Raw genomic sequence first — 19,988 nt, 5'->3', positions numbered from 1 at the left:
CAAACATCACTATTCTTTATCTGAGCAAATACACTAAAAATAACATATTAAAGCTTATATGGGAAGGTACACGAACAGGGTAAGAAGAATTATGGAACAAAAACTACAAAATGTCTGTAGCACTAAAGTTTAAGTTTCGAACATGTGGCAAACTTACCTCATACAAACTATATAATAAACTATCTTGCGTTACATAATTTGTTTATGGCAATTGTGGCAACTCACTGTGAATGCCATCATAATCAGTTGCCATGGTATTGCACTACCTCGAATAAGTAACACTTCTCTAATAGTGGAGACTACTGTTACTTATTCTCGGCGGATACCACCACCCACTCAGATCTTATTGACTCTTCATGGGTGGGTGGGCAGGTACCCTGGTGTTGAAATGACAACCCAGTTACGAAGTATAACTCCACAATATGAAAGATGCCTGGAGGTGTACAGTAACTGAAAATCACATGATTTGTTTAGGGCAATAGCCTCAGGTTATGAAGAAGTTAACTAACGTACAGGTGTGTGCTGTAGCATCATGTTTATACGTAGCCAACTACTTAGTAGTTACAAAATTGGCATCATTTATCGTTTAAACTGATACTACAAAGGGTACTAGGAAAGTTTTGCAATATGACGCAACAATGAATCACAGGAAGCTGCTTGTTGCTGCATGTTGAGACATGTTCATACGTGCATAGTAGCCGCCGTGCCAAGTCGATGGGCTCAGTTATTCATTAGTAGTGAGAGTGTAAAGTGCTTGTGATGGCATCGTGGTCACGAAATGAGATAAGGACAGTTTTGCGGTATAATTTCGTGCGTGGTTTAACCATAGACCAGTGCTTAGAAGAAATGACTCTTGCACTAGATGATGATTGTCCACATCGTACAATGATATTCAGGTGGTATAGAGAATTCCAAAGGGGAAATTTCACTATGGAGGATTCTGAGAGGCCGGGAAGGCCACGAACGTCAGTTACGGAGGAAAACGTTACTGCTGTGAGGAAAATGCTTGACGAAAACAGGCGAGTGACCTACCAACAGATAGAGGATACTTTGGGCCTAAATGCACCAGCAATTCGTTCGATTCTGCAAGATCATTTGCACGTGAAGAAACTTTGTTCTCTCTGGGTGGCGCATCAACTGACTGAAGAGCAGATGACACGACGTTTGACTTGGTGTCGGGAGATGTTAAAAAAGTTTGATAAGGGACAATCTCAGTATGTGAACAACATCGTGACAGGTGACGAGACTTGGCTGTACTATTACGATCTGCCGACCAAGGCTCAAAACAAAGTTTGGGTCTTTGATGATGACGACACACCCGTAATTGTCAGAAAATCCCGATCTGTAAAGAAGAAAATGATAGCTGTATTTTTAAAATCGAGTGGAATTGTGGAACGTGTCGTTTTGGACACGCAGAAGACAGTCACAGCTAAGTGGTATACTGAACAATGCCTGCCTAAAGTCATTGGATCTATGAAGAACCTGCGGCCAAAGTCAAGAATGGACACCTGGTACCTCCATCACGATAATGCTAGAGCTCACCGCGCCAAAGCCTGCACCGAATATTTGACCACGACAGGACTGAAACTTCTCGAGCACCCTCCCTACAGTCCAGACCTTGCTCCCTGCGACTTTGCACTGTTCCCGCATGTGAAAATGAAGCTAAAAGGGAGGCGGTTTTCCAGTGATGAGGACCTTCTACGGGCTTGGGACAACAAGTGTGCTTTACTCCCTAGTGAAACTTGGCAGAACTGGTTTAAAGATTGGTTTCGGAGGATGGAGAGGTGTATTGAATGTAGAGGAAATTACTTTGAAAAAATTAAATAAACAAAGCTGTATTGCAAAACTTTCCTAGTACCCTTTGTATAGCACAAACCTATTCATTAGTTAACTATCTTGCATTGTATGCCTCAGATTTATCATATCTATGGCATATCATATTATGAGGCCACCTCATAGAAGTGAAACTATTGGCTTTGATATCTAGAGACCACCTAAACTAATACAACTATTGTTACATACAGAAATGTTAAAAAAGCTTATGTCATCAGACTGCTTCATTTATAATTTACATATAGCAATATATTTCTCTGGGATATTTTAGCATTTTATTGAAATTAGTGAAATAAAGCAGCACTAAATATTCATATGACAATATCAGCCATGTTTCTGGTGTCATATCTTTTAACGCCACTAAACACTTTTGACTTTTAATTATTGATATTATATATGTAACTATTTGTCTTGATTTCTCTGGATTAATACATAAAAGTCTAGTTTTAAATAATGGAGATAAAACTCCATTTTAAAGGAAATAAAACTTATCCCCCCCCCCCCCCCCGGAGAAAACTGTACTTGGCTGGTACAATTTTCTACATACTTACCACTTGGCAAGGCATAAAATCAAACCCATCACTCACTGGAGAAGCGTTCTTCGGGTTATTTTTGAACATTTCTAAGTTGGTCTAAGCTGGAGGTTATAAGGGCTTTTCTTTCTTTTTTCTCTTTTTAAGGTAGTTCTGATTTATCATTCCATGAAACAAGTCAAAATGACCCTTAAAATGCATAAAATTTATAGATATCATACATACAATAATTATGTATGTATATACACTGCCTGGCCACTTTATTGGACCATAAGATAATAACATGTATGATATTGTTGTTGGTCTAAATTGCTGTTCGTGGAATAGAGTCAACAGCATATTGAAAAGTGAAAATGGGACAATTCGTGTAACAAAATTGCCCTCAATTCCTGGAATGATGTGGGCAGGGAATTATTCTAATGAAGAAGCCTTTCCAAATTCAACTTATAGTGCTTAGAGGCTCAACAGGGTTAAAATCTGAGGACTAGGCAAGCCGGGACAGATGTTTTAGGCCTTCCTCATATTCCTCAAACCATTCTTTTACACAAGTCACAAAGAGGATAGCTGATGTCATCCTACAATTACCCTTGCTCGTAGGTTCAAACATGCAACACTGCCAGATGTAGTTGATCTGCAATGATGCGTAGATATGCTTTGGTGCTCATGGTGCCCACTAGTGGGATAAGCAGACCAAGAAAGTGCCATGAAAATATACTTCACATCTTATACTTCCATCAGTGCTGAAAAACTCAAATCAAACTCATAATTATTAGTTACTTATTAATACTGTTTATATGTTCACATTTACATAATTGTTTGAATATAACTATATTATTTGTTATTTCATAATTTAATTATTTGATTAGAAATTGTTTCAGGCAAGTATCCGGTGAATTACCGAAACACATTCATTGTCTACCTCGAAGGTGTATTTTACACTCCAAAAATTCTGCCACATGTGCCTCATTCCTAACTAGATCACAACAATATTTTAAGAATTGTATCAATTTACCAATTGTCCTTTGGTTACTGAAATTTACCAATTGCACTCTGGTTACCTCTAGGTAATCAGAGTAAGGAATGGGCACTGTAGATCGATGCCATTTGCCATACTAAAGATATGGAATGAGCCAAATGATAGTGATTGTTACTTTTGCAATGTGAATGTAACTGGATTCTCAGCAAAGGGTAGGCATAAGATTGTTTATCCAGACCTGGATTTGGTAATGAGACCAGTCCCTCACGAGCAGCATGCCAATTCCAGTACTTTCCAGCACAGACTAGAGTCTTTAGGAGAAGATATGGAATGCAAGATGGTGCAACCAGCAGAGACTTGAGAATATTAGCCAAATATTGAGTACACACTAAAGAAATAGACATTAGAGACAGAGCTGTTTACCCAACATGAGCTGATTGACTTCATTACAGATCTAGCTCTCTAAAGATAAAGCCAAACTTCTTGCATGAGACTAAAGTAGGCCGCCGTAGCCTAGTGGTCAGGCGCGCGGGTGCCTAAGTACACGTGCCTTGAGTGACCGGGGTTCAAGCCCGTGACTACTGAATACGGTGCTGTTTCTTGTATTCAATCTATCATGCGAACTCCTCTGACCGTTTGGTCGTCCCGGAGTATAAACAGAAAATTTATTTATTTATTTATTTATTAAAGCAGAACCATGTTAAGAAGGTGTCTATCTATCGAAAAAGAAATGCAGTTTTGGAGATATTCTTTACAGTAAATGGTCTTCTATGCTACTGCCATGATATGAATGGAGTTTTTAGGGAATTTCACAAGTGCACATGACTTGCACATGTGAAATATGAATTGCACCTCTTTTACTCCTCACAGCAAAGTATGTAAGTTGTTCTTTTGCATAATGGGATCTTATTATTATTATTATTAGCTATATGGTGCAAGGAAGCCTGAGGCTTATGCTGCACCAGCCAAGTCAGAAGTCACCAAGAAAGAGAAGAATGATGATCTCCAGCTCAGGACCCTGGGTGTACCAATCCCATTCTCACCAGATATGAGCCCCTGGGGTTAGATAGGAGCCCCTAAAAGCCATTCATCCCCACTGTAATGTGAGAGACTACTCAAAGTGGTCAATACAGCACTGATCAATGGAATTTTATTGGTATTTTAATGACTGTTAATAATTGGTATTTTAGTGCGAGAGGATTGCTCCAAGAACTTTTAGCTTAATAATGTGTCTAATCTATAGTTTAAGTATCACACTGCATTCCTACAAGAAGACAAACACCAATAGGATTGCCCTGGTGAGAAACGTTTGCTATTTAATTGGGTGTACAACCAGTTTGAAGCGTAAATATCTGTTTCCTTTGTTGTCAGGCTGCATGGTCACCATGTGGCTGATGACAGGGCAACAGAGAGGCAGCTGATATAATGCAGCTGCCATGTTTCCACCTGGCACTTGACTGGGGAGGTGCCCCATACTGTGTAACTTTGGACAGTGATCCTGCCCCAAAAATTTCAGCGATATCTCTGGCCTCTAGGAACATGGCCAGTTTCGTGGCTGACTGGAGGGTGGAGGAGGCATGGAATATTTCAGACCACCGTGCAATAACTTTTACAATATCAAGACAACTAACAAGAACAATACAAACAAACCAACCAAAAAAACAGATATGTAGTCGCCAAAGCAGACTGGACGCTTTACAGAGACCTGCTCATCATGGCTATTGAAAGCGATTCAGAGAGTATAAACCCCCTGAGCAACCCAATTGATCTGCAGAAGGGAACCACAGAGTTAATACTAAGCATCAGTGACCAGGCAATCAAAAGAAAAAACCCAAAACCTGGAGCTGTTCCCTGGTGGACTCAGGAGATAGCTGTACTCCGAAGACAGGTGCACAAAGCACGAAAAGACTTCCAGAGAGCCTGCAGGACCTATAAATGAAGTAGAGGCTTTGAGACAACGTTATCAAGAAGCCAGGAACTACTACACAGACACCATACAAAAAAGTAAGAAGCGATCCTGGGAAAACCTGGTATCCACTACTGGAAATACAGACCCCTGGGGTGTGGTTTACAAGGTAACCACAAACAAACTGCCCAGGGGGAGGTCATCAGCACTACTAGGACTCCGTAAGGAAATCTACAACCACCTGGGAGCAGTCGATGGGCAATATTCTAGACACAATCTTCAAGGAACTGGCGATGCAGACCCTGCAAGAGCAACACAAAATCTGCAAAGACAATAAAAACTACATCATTCCTGTGCTTGAGGCCCCCCTTTCACCCTCGAGATGCTCAGCGCAGTCACTACTAGGATTAGAAACCGCAAATGTGCAGGACTAGATATGATTGCACCAGATACTGAAGAAAACTGTAGAAACTGCCCCACAATTGTTACTCAACCTTTACAACAGATGTCTGGAAACAGGAAAATTCCCCGCGGCATGGAAAACCACAAATACAAAACTGATACTCAAAATCCCTACTAAAAAACCAGAATGTCCAGAATCATATAGACCCATCGTGCTGCTATCAGTGGCCAGCAAATTATATGAGAGATTGCAGCACAAGTGGATTCAAAGCCACTATGGGCTAACCTGGCGGCTAGGAACCAATTCGGCTTTAACCCGGGATTCTCCACAGTGGACGCACTTGGAAACCTGCTCAGGAAAGCACAAGAATGCATGAAAAATACCTACTAGTCATTTCGACTTACTTTGCTGGGGCGTTTGACTCACTTTGGTGGCTGAGCGTCCTGGGCAGATTGAGGGAGGCTGCAGTCCCCATCAACCTATATAAGGTAATGGAAGACTACTTATCATCCAGAAATAAATGCAAACTACCAGAAAATTACAAGAAATGTACATAAGGGCTGTCTGCAGGGGTTGTAGGGCCTCTCCTATGAAATATGGTCCTCAACGAGTTCCTGAAGTTGGACTTGGGGCTGGTTGAGGCCCAAGCCTTTGCGGACGACCTCATCCTTACTATTGAGGCGGACTCCAGAGCCTAACTGGAATGCATCGCCAACCAAGCATTACAGAAATTGCAGCACTGGACTACAAGAAACCAGCTAGAAATCTCACCGACTAAAGCCATATCTATCCTACTTAAAGGAATCCTCCAAGTACGACGTCCACCACAAATCAAAATAGATGGAGTAACCATCAAACTTGCCAACCAACTTCCCACCAAAGGAAGAATGTTGTTGTTATTTGGTTTTTAGGAGCATTAGCAACTAAGGCCATATTGCTCCGGGGATATGGGGTGGTCATCCCCTGACCTTTCCGCATCCTCTGTATTTGGTGGTCATGGGCTTGAACCGAGGGTCTAATCAAGAAGCGTGTGCTATGCACTGCTGCTCCTACCCACCTGGCTACGGAGGCGCCACCAAAGGAAGAAGAGTGAGTTTAAAGAATAACACCATGACTGGGTCAGGTTTAAATTAGATAGGGGAAGATGTAAGCTTGCATATAAAAAAGTAGTACAAGGGGCAATTGTAACTTGCAATCAATTCAATAAATAAATAAATGAGAAGGAAATAAATAAGGTGCTCGCACCAAAAGAGGGGTTTGTGGTTGTTGTTCGGAGGGGCTGCAGACTTCCAGTGGTAGTTCTGGGAGTGTCCAGCTATATAGTGAAGGTTTCAGCTGGGCATGTTCCTGTGCTGGAAGTTAATCCGGAAGTTGAATAACAAGCCAGTCAGATAGTGCCCTGGCTTCTACTACTGCCGTGGTAATTTCCTTCAGTATTAACAGAGAACTGTTCTCGAAATAAGACAGTACTGGAAAAGCTAGTTGAACTCTGCATCTCAGCAGAGATGCAGAGTTAAACTAGAGGGAATCAATGGTTAGATGTTGTCTATTACAATACACTCAGCATTAGATTAGCAGATAACTTGTTTCACTTTAAGTCAGACCACAATCCCATAGCTCTAGAGACCACGCTCAATGTTGCTGGAACCAATCAGAGGGACAGAGGAAATTTTAATGGCATGCACAGAATGACTTTTTCTTTAAAATACATCAAGCCAAAAATCATTCTCAAAAAACTTCAAGAATACAAATGGCAAGAACTAAGCAGAAAGCCGGCAGAGGAAGCTCTCCAGCTACTGGCCCTAAAGCTCAAAAAAATTGCCTATGAAGGAGTATTGAAGGTCGTAAGGATAACCAGGAAATCCAAAAACTGGTTTAATCCATATATAAAATATGTCTTTCGTAAAAAGCAAAGACTTTACAGGAAGTGGCTGAAGACAGGACATCCTAATGACTAAATTCTGTACAAAATAGAGAGTGCTCACTATAAAGACAAGCACATTATGCAGCTGTACTATCAAAGCTCAAACAAGGAAAAAGGATTGCTCGTGATAACAGAAAAAAGGGTCTCATGACTGCTGAGGTCTTTACCGAATGTTCCAAGAAGACATTTGGACAACCCCAGGGGCTCACATCTGGTGAATATGGGCTTGGCACACCCAGGGTCCTGAGCTGGATATCATCATTCTTCTCTTTCTTGGTGATTCCCTTCTACTTCTCTCTCTCGGAAATTGGTTCAGAAATTTTTTTTTGGCTGGTGCAGCATAAGCCTCAGGCTTCCTTGCACCATATGGCTAATAATAACCTCCCGCTCCCAACCAATTAGCAACCGAAGAAAACAGGAAGAGAATAACTGATCTTCACCGAATCGTAGGAAAAAAAAAGAATCCGCTTTAAACTTACTAAGAAAGACACTAACAACCATCATAATTACCAAAGAAAACCTCATGAAAGCCATAAATGAACTTCCTAATAAAGCAATTGTTGGTCCTGATAACTTCCCTCTTTTCATGGCAAAAATCAACAGCCCTTACATTATTGAGGTGTTGCATCACACTTTCAATCAAATCATTCAAAAAGGTACTCTCCCCTGTATAAGGAATAGCTACATAGTCAGGCCCATTCCCAAAATAAAGAAACCAAAAAATGCCAAAGGCTATAGACCCAAAGCCATAAGTTGCACCACCTTGAAAATTTTTGAGAAGACCCTTCTCTAAGCTCTAACGCAACACTGCTTCAGGCAACGTCCATTGCACCTACACTCCATTTTATCAGGAAGATCAACCATCACAAATCTCCTTGAGACCCTCCCTTTTCCGGATGCAGAAAGTTCTCAACAATAAGGAACAGCTCGATATTATCTTCCTAGACATATCAGCAGCTTTTGACAATATCTCGATAACGGCTCTGTAACAAATTTTATCTTTCTACTTCAAAATACAAGGCAATCTCCTGAAGATTTTATGTAACATTCTGAAGGAAAGATGCCTCATAATCTGTAATGACAATTTTATTGCCCATCACTCCATTTCACAGGGGGTGCCACAGGGAGGCGTTCTCTCCTTACTGTTATTTGCTGCAGCTCTGGAACCATTTTTTGCATTCCATAAAGGCAACTTTATTACATATGCTGATGGCCTGCAATTCTTCGTCAAATCTAAAGATCTACAAGTTAAGCAAACAAATCAGCAAGCCAATACACAAACTGGAGCATTACCTCGATTTTATTGGACTATATTTAAACCCAAGCAAATCTGCCCAGATGACAATTATAAAGAAAAAGAGCAGGAACAATATCTCTATGCTGGTAAGTGGATGCGAAGTTCCAAAGGTTAAATCGCAAGTAGAACTTGGCCTAAAATGGCATAAGCGACTAACATTCTCCAAGCACTTTGATTACATCAAAGCTAAAATATATGCAGCGCTCTGGGCTGCCAAATAGGAGTTAATTGGCATTAGAAACCCAGATCTTGTTAAAAAGTATATCTTGAAATGTATACTTCCTATCCCACTGTATGCTTCATAGATTTGGTCCTCTGTCCCACCAAGCAACCTGAAATCTTTCCTAAGTATTGAATACTGGCTCTTGAGATGGCTGAACATGATCTCGAATCACGCATTTACTATCTCTAGAGCCATCCTACTTTCCAATCTCAGCATTCCTCCCTGGAAACAGACAATTACCACAAGAAATATTTTCAAATTAGCCCAACTGCTAATAGGAAGATTAGACGCTCCCAGTATTGACGGCTTGTTTCACTCTTGTCGAGAAGCCACCAGGATTGCTGAAACAAGACATCCTCTTCAAAGCAAATTAAAAAACTTGGACAGCCTAAGTCGCTTTTTTCCAGCAAACACAATAGAACTCTTCAATCAACTAAGAATTGAACCAGAAAAGCTCTGTAACAAAAAAGCCTACAGACTGTAAGTCTTTGCCAACTCCTATCATCTCCTGTAACTGTAGTGCACAGCCACTCGGTATTCTAGATGCCAACCTAAGATGTTAAAATTTTAAATATTCTATGATGTTCAAAGATGCCAAAAATTTAAATATTCTATTATAAAATCATAATTACTCATGTATTCCAAAATTCTGTATTCAACCCTTCAGGGTGAACTTCCCATGGACTTTGTAACCTGTTGCTCATGGGTCCGCTTCACACCTTAGAATGTAACTCTCACCCTTCTAGCCAATGGCTGTCCCAGGGGTGTCTCTTCAACAGAAAAATAAATTGACAATAATAATAATAACTGAGAGAGAGAGAGAGAGAGAGAGAGACATCACCGTACTCTGTGGAAGGAATCCACACAAAGGAATCCCACTGTGAAAGAGAAGGAAGGCAAGTCCTCTGAACTGTGTTGTTTTGGAAATGGTACGTAAATAAAGTGGGAGATTATTTTAGAGTAAGGTTGAAGTTGAAGAAACACGAGAAATAAGGAAATGTTTAGTATTGAGTTGGTTTATTGGTTGAAGTTGCAAAGAAAATTGATATTGCTAAATTAAGAGAGATTACATGGAATTGTTAGCATTAAGTTAACGATTTATGGATTCTTTTCTGAAGAGAATTGATATTGGCGATTAAGAGAAATATGAGGAAGTGATTAAGAGAAATATGAGGAAGTGATTAAGATTGAATTAGTTTAGTGTTTGAGCAGGTATTGTAGAGAGTTGAGACTGTTAATTCAGAGAAATTTTATGGAAATGATAGCATGTATTAACAGATTAAATGAGAAAAATGAATAGATTAGATGTAAATGAACACCAGTTATGTATTGTAAGTAATTTTCATTATAAATGACTTTTGTTTTTTATTTTTCATTGCTCTTGAGAAACTGACAGCTCATATATAATATATATATGTATAATATATATACATATATAATAACATATAATATATATACTCGTGTGTGTGAGGTGGGGGGATATCCTTCAGCTCCTGGAAATTCTCATTTTTTAACGTAGCCAGGTAGCTTGTGGGGATTAGTGCTTGAGGGGAGCTGCTGTCCGAAAATCATAACAATGGCCACTGATGGCAATACTAAGGTACAGAGAAATAAAAATTAATAAATAAATAAATAGCCCCCACAACTTGGATTTGGTTTCCTCACCAAGCTTAACTGTCAGTCCCTTTCTTTCGTTAATACAGATATAGTGCCATAAAAAGTTAAAAAGGAAATATTTTTTTATTTTTGATAAAAAAGAAATAAGATTTGTTGAAGATGAGGGAGTATGGGGGGGGTTAAACTGCAATTTGTCTAAGACTATCTCAGTACAAAGCACCAAACAGCACAGAATCCAAAAGGACATTTTCTGCCGTTAATTAAATATGTACCAAAATTAGATTCAGTTTCTTAAGAGCTCACTTTATTCGGACAGGTAGTGTGGATGCTCATTTTTTTGTTTTTAGAATAACTGTATGTTTAATCATTTTTGCTATAATATTTATTATTGTAATAAAAGTTTGATTTAAAATGTGAATATAAGTAATTACTTGTTTTTTCCTTACTTTATTGCACCTAATTGTCATCAAAATTTATTGCGAAAATTGCTTTTTTCAGAAAACCGGTATTAATATCAGTATCTGGTTTCATAAAGTAAAAATACCGAAATACTGATAAGATTTTGACCAGTATTATAAGCCCTAGTCACAAGGAAAGACTAAAAAACGAACTCTAATGTTATATTACAGGTGTACCTTCATTACAGCAATAACTTATGCAGCGGCAGTATGGTATAACAAAATGATACTTGTAGTCAACAAAAGAATCCTGGATATGACGCAAAGGACCATCCTACTAATAACTACATGAGCATGCAGTACAGTGAGCACAGCTGTGTTGCAGGTGCTTGCTGGCGAACTCCCCGTGGACCTAGAAGCTGTAAAAGCAGGCCTACTCTTCCTGCATACCAAGGGGGTAGCGGTGCCCACCAGGAATTCACAATTAACCCAACAAGTAGTTTAAAATCAGAAAAAGCCCGATTGCAGGCCTACTTGCTTAGGGAGTGGCAACAAAGATGGAGAGAGACGACAAATGGGGAGATGGCTTGCAAATATTTCCCAGACCTCAACAATATATATATCCCGAGCAAGCCTGGTACTTCCTGAAGTTGCACCTGACTTTTCTACTAACAGGACACGGACCCTTCAATGAAAAGCTTTCAAGTTTCATCCTCACTGATGACCCCAATTGAACATGTGGGGAGGTCGGAAACTGGAACCACGTGATTTATGACTGCACACAATACGTATCCTCATAATGAAGATACAATACCTCCCAAAAGGATTGGAATCCCACTTCATTGACACCGAGGAGGAATACAGAGCACTTTCTCAGTATGCGCAGGACCTCTTCACTAGGAGAAAAGTGTTAATCGCCATACATAGTGACTGACTGAGCACCACCATAAATTACTATGTACAAGACAGAGTAACCTCAGTGAAAATTCCTGAAAAATGGAAAACAAGGACGAGGCTTGCCCCATGAGCGACCCAACTTGAGTTACACTGGAGTGAAGAACTAAAGTGCAACCTAGCTGCCTAACACCATATGGCAATCTGAAGAGGGGCCCCTTCATCTTTAAACCCACTACCCCTGGCAGGGGGGAAGGGATGGTCACCCTGTCTCCTCCCCATCCCCACCTTCTCCTCTGGTGGGGCATGGGCCCTCCCAGTGAACTGGTACACACACAATAAAACCAATGTGGAGATGGGGGAAACTCCTGGTGCCGTTTGACACAAAATACACCTTACACCAAGTTGATCAAAATAGGAATTGATGATGACCCTCACTGTGTTTGGGGAGTAGATGAAAACTGGGGACATATGCTCTACGGATGCCACTTTTACCATGCATCTAGAAGCCGCATGCTCACCTCTCTTCTGTCTCTCCCTCGTGGTGAAGAGCAGCACCACTTCCTTTCTAACGAAGACAACTACTACAAAAAGCTGTCAGCCTTTGCATAAGCTGCTTTTGAGATCAGGAGGATAATTTTATCACAGCTCAGCCAGTGGCTAGACCAGCAAACTAACAATTAAAGGAAACTTACTTGGATGAATCATTGAAAACAGCTGCCAAATGGCGACCCTCTCTATGCAGGCACTCTAGCCTTGCAACTCTATCAACTTTTCCCTGTCTACTGGGAGGGCCCCCCAGTGAAGGAAGCCTTCCTTCCTTATCTTTCTGTCTTCCTCCCATCTAAGAATCCCACTCACATGCTATCTACCTGCACTCAATCTGTCCCTCCCTTTTATTTTTTTTAGTTGGTCTCTGACCAGAAAGCCCAGGCAACCTTGGCAAAGACCAGCCAGAACATATTCCCCGGGGGCTCACATCTGGTGAGTATGGGCTTGGCAAACCCAGGGTCCTGAGCTGGATATCATCATTCTTCTCTTTCTTGGTGATTCCTTTGTACTTCTCTCTCTCTCTCCCTTTCTCTCTCTCTCTCTTCTTTCTTTTTCAGCGGGGAACTCAGGATTTTTTTTTGGCTGGTGCAGCATAAGTCTCAGGCTTCCTTGTACCATATGGCTAATAATAATAATATAATAATAATAATAATGGGCAGCCTGGTACACCTTTCAGTGGTGGTGGCAGGCAACGTAGGGTCCTACTAGGGGCCCTGCAGCCAAGTAGCCAGAAACAACAACAGAACACAATACTACATAAAGCAGACACTATACTTTTCCTCCTTCTGTCGCCTCGGTAGCCAGGTGGGAAGGAGCAGCAGTGCGTAGCACACGCTTCTAGATTAGACTGGGGTTCGAGCCCATCACCACCAAATACGGAGGATGCGGAAAGGTCAGGGAATGACCACCGCATATCCCCGGAGCAATATGGCCTTAGTTGCTAATGCTCCTTAAAAAAAAAAAAAAAAAAAAAAAAAAAAAAAACCAAATAACAAATAAATATACTTTTCCTGGTTTTTGCAGTTCATCACAGAGTACATAAGGTGCAGATGTGGGAAACCATTGGTGGTGCCTAACCCCCATCAGCCATGACTAGCCACATATGAGCCAGGAACAAGTAGTTTGCACTAAATTCCATTGGATGGCCAAATAAAGAGTTTTCTGAAATTAATATGTAAGATGAATTTCACAAGAATGCATTAAATAAGTGAGAAATTTGCAAAGATCAGTCCGATGAAAGCGAAAGAGGGAATCCATGTGGGATCTCAAATCAGAGAGCTTCTGCAGGATGCAAGCTTTGAAAAATGTCTCATTGTATTAGAATTAAAAGCATGGCAGGCTTTCAAATGATTTATGGAAACTTTTTGCTTAACTGCAGATATCCTGCATACAAAGGAGCTCAGTAACTGCTCAATGAATGTAAAGAAATGGGATGTTATATGTCACTGAAACTTCATTTCTTTCACTAGCATTTAGACTTCTTTCCTGAAAATGCTGGCAGGGTGGATGATTAAACCCCAGGGGCTCACATCTGGTGAGTATCGGCTTGGCACACCAGAGTCCTGAGATGGATATCATAATTCTTCTCTTTCTTGGTGATTTCCTTCACTCTCTCTCTCAGGGTAACTCAGAAATGTTTTTTTTGCCTGGTGCAGCATAAGCCTCAGGCTTACTTGCACAATAATAATAATAGGCACGATGGCCCAGTGGGTAAGACACTGGACTACCAGCCTGATGGACCCAGGTTCGAATTCCGCCTTGGTGAAAGCAAGCGCGGCTCTATCACGCTGGGAGACCGATATAATAATAATATTAAATGACGATAAAAAAAAAAAAAAAAAAAAAAAAATCATGAAAGTTACTGCATTAGACTTACCTTACCCAAGGTCGGAGTGACGGCTGAGGCAGATAGTGGTGCCATCTGGTGTCACTCACAAGAACTAAAAAAATAAAAATAAAAAACCACTGGACATAAGCTGAAGCTAAACAAGTCCACATCCATAGATGGATGATGACGGAGAGAAATATTATTCATACTGCATTGAGTGTGGTGCAGGATAAAGTCACTCGCATTCAGGCCTTAGGCAAACGGGTTGGTTAGAAAAGTTGGAGACAGTCTCCCGAGCAAGACAGTGGAGCAAGTGGCACTGTCGCCCGTAAGGCTACCACAAGAGAAGGGCAAGACCATCCAGCCCCACCAACTGGAAGTGCTTCCTGCGCAACTGTGCTAGTCACCACCCAGGAAGGAAGAAAATGCCAATGCTGAAGTGGAGCATTGAAATGAATATGTACATCATGTGAGCATACTATGAAATAAGCAGGCTAGAGACCTATATGACAATGTACAGGTCGCGACTACATACCAAGTGGTTGGAACGATACCCGGATATTCAGGTCACCGAACAGCGATTAGTGGTCCGCTAATCGATAGCTAAATGACATCATCACGAATATCCTTTGTGATGATGGTATGACGACAAACCATCGTCACGAAGAGCCTAATAGCTCTTGCCATCTTGGAAAAATTCAAGCAGGATCTGAGCGATCAAATATAAAGCACAAAGAATATGGTCAATATGGAACCAGAGTAACAGCATACCATGGAACCAGAGGAGGAACAACATACCATGGAACCAGAGCAAGAAGAAATACAAGGCAGAGTAGCTGAAGTGGAAAGAGACAAAGTCATGATATCCAGAATAGAAGATGAGTGGAAGAAAGCCCTAACAGAATTTGAAGGAATGGACCCCAAAAGAACCCATGTGATACCCAAGCAGAGGCCAAATAAAATCCTATGGAGAGTAATGGACCACCTCAATCGGCAAATAATGCCACATTACCTTGACAACAATGGTGCAATGCTGGAGGCTATCCACACAGCAGTATACGGTGCTGCCATAGCAGCAGATTAATGGAAAAGAAATGAGAGACCAGCAGCAGGAGAACCAAAAACAGAAGGAACCGCCAGCTTGGGAAAGAAGACTTAAGCAGAAGATAAAAGCATTAAGAATCAAGATAGGTCAGTTGACCCAGTACCAACAGGGCAATAGAAGTAAGAAATTGATTGGAAAGGTGAAGAGCATCCTCAAGAGACAGTGTCCACAGCAAACATGAGACCAGAAACCAGAGAATAGGAGAATACTTGGACACACCGAAACAGAACCTCCTTGCACTCAGCAAGAGACTACATCAATACAAAGAGAGCTCCCGGAGGAAAATAAACAACCGAATCTTCGATGAGGACCAAAAAGCCTGCTACAGGAAACTAGGTGAAGATGAGAAAGCAGGAAATGGACCACCTGAGAAGAAGACGATCGAGGAGTTCTGGGGAAATATCTGGAGCAGTGAAGTAAGACATAACAGCAGAGCACTCTGGATAGAAGTAGAACGGAAGAAATCAAGAATATACAAGAAATGAGAGAGTGAGAGATTCAAGAAGAAGTAAAACAGTCGATCAGGAACACCCACAACTGGCGAACCCCAGGAACTGATAATATCCATAACTACTTGTACAAGAAGCTCACCTGCACACACACACAAGCACCTATAGAGCAGTTCACTCGTATGATAAGGCACCCGGAGACAATCGCGAAGTTTCTCACTGAAGGAGTCACATATCCGAAGCCTAAAGATGAAGATACAAGAAACCCCGTGAAATACAGGTCAATCACCTGCTTCTCAATGATGTACAAGATCCTAACCAGCTGCATAACCAAGAAGATCTCAGACCACTTAGACAGTCAGAACATAATGGCTGAACAGCAGAAAGGATGCAAGCAGAGGAGCAAAGGATGCAAGGAGCAATTAAACATACATGCCGCAGTTATGGAGCAAGCCTACAAGAAGCACCGCAACCTATACACGGCCTACATCAATTACCACAAGGCCTTTGACTCCGTACCTCATAGCTGGCTAATAGAGACCCTGAAAATCTACAAGGTCAATCCGATAGTGACAAACTTCCTAGGAGCAACAATGGTAAAATGGAGTACCCCCATTAAGGTCGTACCCACAAGCAGGCCAATCCCAATTAGAAGAGGAATCTTTCAGGGAGATGTTCTGAGCCCACTGTGGTTCTGTGGGCTCAGAGCATCAACCATGTTGGGTGCTATCCACCATGCTTAACGGCAGCAAGTATGGATATAACCTCAAAGAAGGAAGAAAGAACCTGTACACCCTCACTCATCTAATGTACACGGATGACATCAAGCTCTACGCGGCAACCGAGAAGCAACTCCAGCAACTACTCCGGATCACCGAAGAATTCAGCAAGGACATCAGGATGAAATTTGGTCTAGCCAAATGCAAGACCCACACACTGCACTAGGGAAAATTAGTTGGCCAAAACTACCAGCTGCTGACTAGTAAAGAGATCGAAGCTATGACAGAAGGAGAGACCTACAAATACCTAGGGATGATGCAGGCTCAGCAGTTAGAGCACAAGGAAATCAAGAAGTGCCGCAACGAAAAATATTGTCAGAGACTCAGAAGCCTGCCGAAAGCAAAATTGAATGGAGGGAACACAGTTAAAGCCATAAACACCTACGCAGCTCCAGTACTAACATACACCGTCAGGGGTCATAGATTGGACTAACACCGAGCTAGAAGATATCATGTGAAAGACAAGGACAATGATGACCAAGAGATGCCAACACCACCGGAAGTCAGCATTGGATAGACTAATAATAGCTCGGAAAGAGGGAGGAAGGGTACTGATAGAGCAACAGAAAACAGCGATAGTTAAACTGAAGGATTACTTCAAGAACAACATAGCACCACTCCACCAAGACATAAGGAAGATAGATAAGTGGTATACCCTACTCAACCTAAGCGAGGAACCCTCTCCTCCAGATGGCACAAAAAATGAAGTTAGAAAGATGGGCAAAGAAGACACTCCATGGCAAACACTACAATGACCTCCATCAAGATCACATCGATAACATTGCTTCCAATGCATGGCTCACAAATGGGATGCTCTTCTCCGAGACTGAAGGATTCATGCTGGCCATCCAAGACCAGGTAATCAACACCAGAAACTATAGAAAATACATCGCAAAGGAGCCCGGAATGTCAGATGACACATGTCGACGATGCCACCTGGTCTCAGAAATGATCCAACACATCACCGCGCAAGATGCAAGGTGATCACCCAGACTGAGTACACTCATAGTCACAACCAGGTAGCCAGGATAATACATCAGAAGCTAGCGAGGAAATACCAGCTGATCAAAGAAAGTGTACCATACTACAAGTACGAACCCCAGGCATCTTAACCCACAAGCTGTACTGGGACCGTGCCATAATAACAGATAAGACCATCCCGCACAACAGACTGGACATAATCTTCGTGAACAAGATGGAAAAAGCTACCTACTTGATTGACACAGCAGTGCCCAACACTAACAATGTCCAGAAAACCCATGAGGAAAAAATTAGGAAGTACACGAACCTGAGACAAGAAGTCAAGGTGATGTGGCATATGCAAGAAGTATTGATCATCCCAATCATCATGTGAACCACCGGTATGGTGCCAAAGACTCTACATAGCGGCCTAGAAGCAATCAGTCTCCCAGAGAACACCTACAAGGAACTCCAGAAAGTCGCAATCCTGAACACCTGTAGGATAGTCAGAGATTTCCTCGACCAACAGTAACACCACACATTACAACCACCCTGTGTACTTAGTAGTTGCAGTAATGGTCATGGAGTGGAATCGACCAATCAGGGAGAAATAATATAAGAGCAACAATAATAATAATAATCTAAGCGAGGAGTCCACCCCACAACCAGGAGGCACAAATGAAGCAAGAAAGATGGGCAGAGAAGACACTCCATGGCAGATACTACAATAATCTCCACCAAGATCACATAGATAAAATTGCATTTTATGAGCTATGCATTCCAATACATGGCTTACAAGCAGGACGCTCTTCCCCGAGACTGAAGGTTTCATGCTGGCCATCCAAGACCAGGTAATCAACACCAGAAACTAAAGAAAATACATCGCCAAGGAGTCTGGAGTGTCTGATGACACATGTTGAAGATGCCACCTAGCCTCAGAAACGATCCAACACATCACTGCGGGATGCAAGGTGACCCAGACTGAGTACACTCATAGACACGACCAAGTAGCCAGGATAATACATTAGAAGCTAGCAAGGAAAATACCAGTTGATTGAAGAAAGTGTACCATACAAGTACGAACCCCAGGCAGTACTAGAGACCCCAACCCACAAGCTGTACTGGGATCGTGCCATAATAACAGATAGGACAAAATCCTGCACAACAGACTGGACATAACCCTTGTGGACAAGAAGGAAATGGCTACCTATCTGATTGACATAGCGGTATCCAACACTGGCAACCTGCAGAAAAAACCATGGGGAAAAATTCAGGACGTACACAAATCTAAGACAGGAGATCAAATAGATGTGGCATATGCAACAAGTAACGACCATTCTGATCATCGTGTCAAACACAGGTATGGTGCCAAAGACCCTACAGCAAACACCTACAAGGAAATCCAGAAAGTGTCGATCCTGAACACCTGTAGGATAGTCAGAGAGTTCCTCGACCAACAGTAACACCTGTTACTGTTGCAATACCCATCACGGGGTGGAAACCCCAATCAGGGAGAAATAATATAAGAGCAATAATAATAATAATAACAACAACAACAGGTACTGCTACCAAGTACACTACCTGTGTACTTGGTAGCAGTACCTGCCACGGAGTTGAATCCCCCAATCAGGGAGAAATAATACAAGAGCAATAATAATAATAATAATAATAAGCAGGAGATAAAATACCATTAAGACATCAAATCAATGAAATGCTACCAAAGTTTCTGGAATGAATATATGTTGGCAGACCACTGCTGGATGATTTACTATGACATTCCAGATCAGTGTACTGAAATAAATAATCTGCACAATATTTTTAAACTGTACATATCTTTTTTTCATATAGTGAAAATAATACTGTATTATTTTAATTACGTACATAAAGTGCATCCAGTTTAAACTGTAGTGATAAAAATGCAATTGCAACCAGTCTTCGCACGTGTTTTTTAATGAAATTATCAATAAAGCAAAGACAATAAGAGACTTTACTTAACAGGTATGAAGCGATATTTAGAAAAAGTGAGAGTTAAGGCTGAATTTGAAAGTGTCCAGAATTTTTCCAAGGCATGATGGGGGGGGGAGGGGAGAGAGAGAGAGAGAGAGAGAGAGAGAGAGAGAGAGAGAGAGAGAAAGAGAATTCATGATGAAAACAGCCTTATTAATCAGTTCAAACCCTGGAGAGATTGTGCAAAGAGATTGTGCATAAGGCCTTGAATGGTTTGAGCAAGTTCAATGCTGATGGGATTTTTCATCTTGCTCAGATTATGCACCTGAGGGGGCATAAATTCAAATTGAGGAAAGACAGTTGT

At 41.3% G+C, this 19,988-nt stretch overlaps 1 protein-coding gene across 2 annotated transcripts in view; it reads right to left on the bottom strand.

Annotated features, from left to right (window-relative positions):
* LOC150078032 (putative phosphorylase b kinase regulatory subunit alpha) overlaps positions 1-19,988 on the bottom strand; it is a 608,767-nt gene that overhangs the window by 155,388 nt on the left and 433,391 nt on the right. The window lies entirely within an intron of this gene.

This window comes from Mastigoproctus giganteus, chromosome 11, assembly GCF_048544385.1.
Source record: "Mastigoproctus giganteus isolate SK-2022 chromosome 11, ASM4854438v1, whole genome shotgun sequence".
In the NCBI taxonomy this organism is placed as follows: domain Eukaryota; kingdom Metazoa; phylum Arthropoda; class Arachnida; order Uropygi; family Thelyphonidae; genus Mastigoproctus; species Mastigoproctus giganteus.
This window is presented reverse-complemented; position numbering and strand designations above follow the sequence as displayed.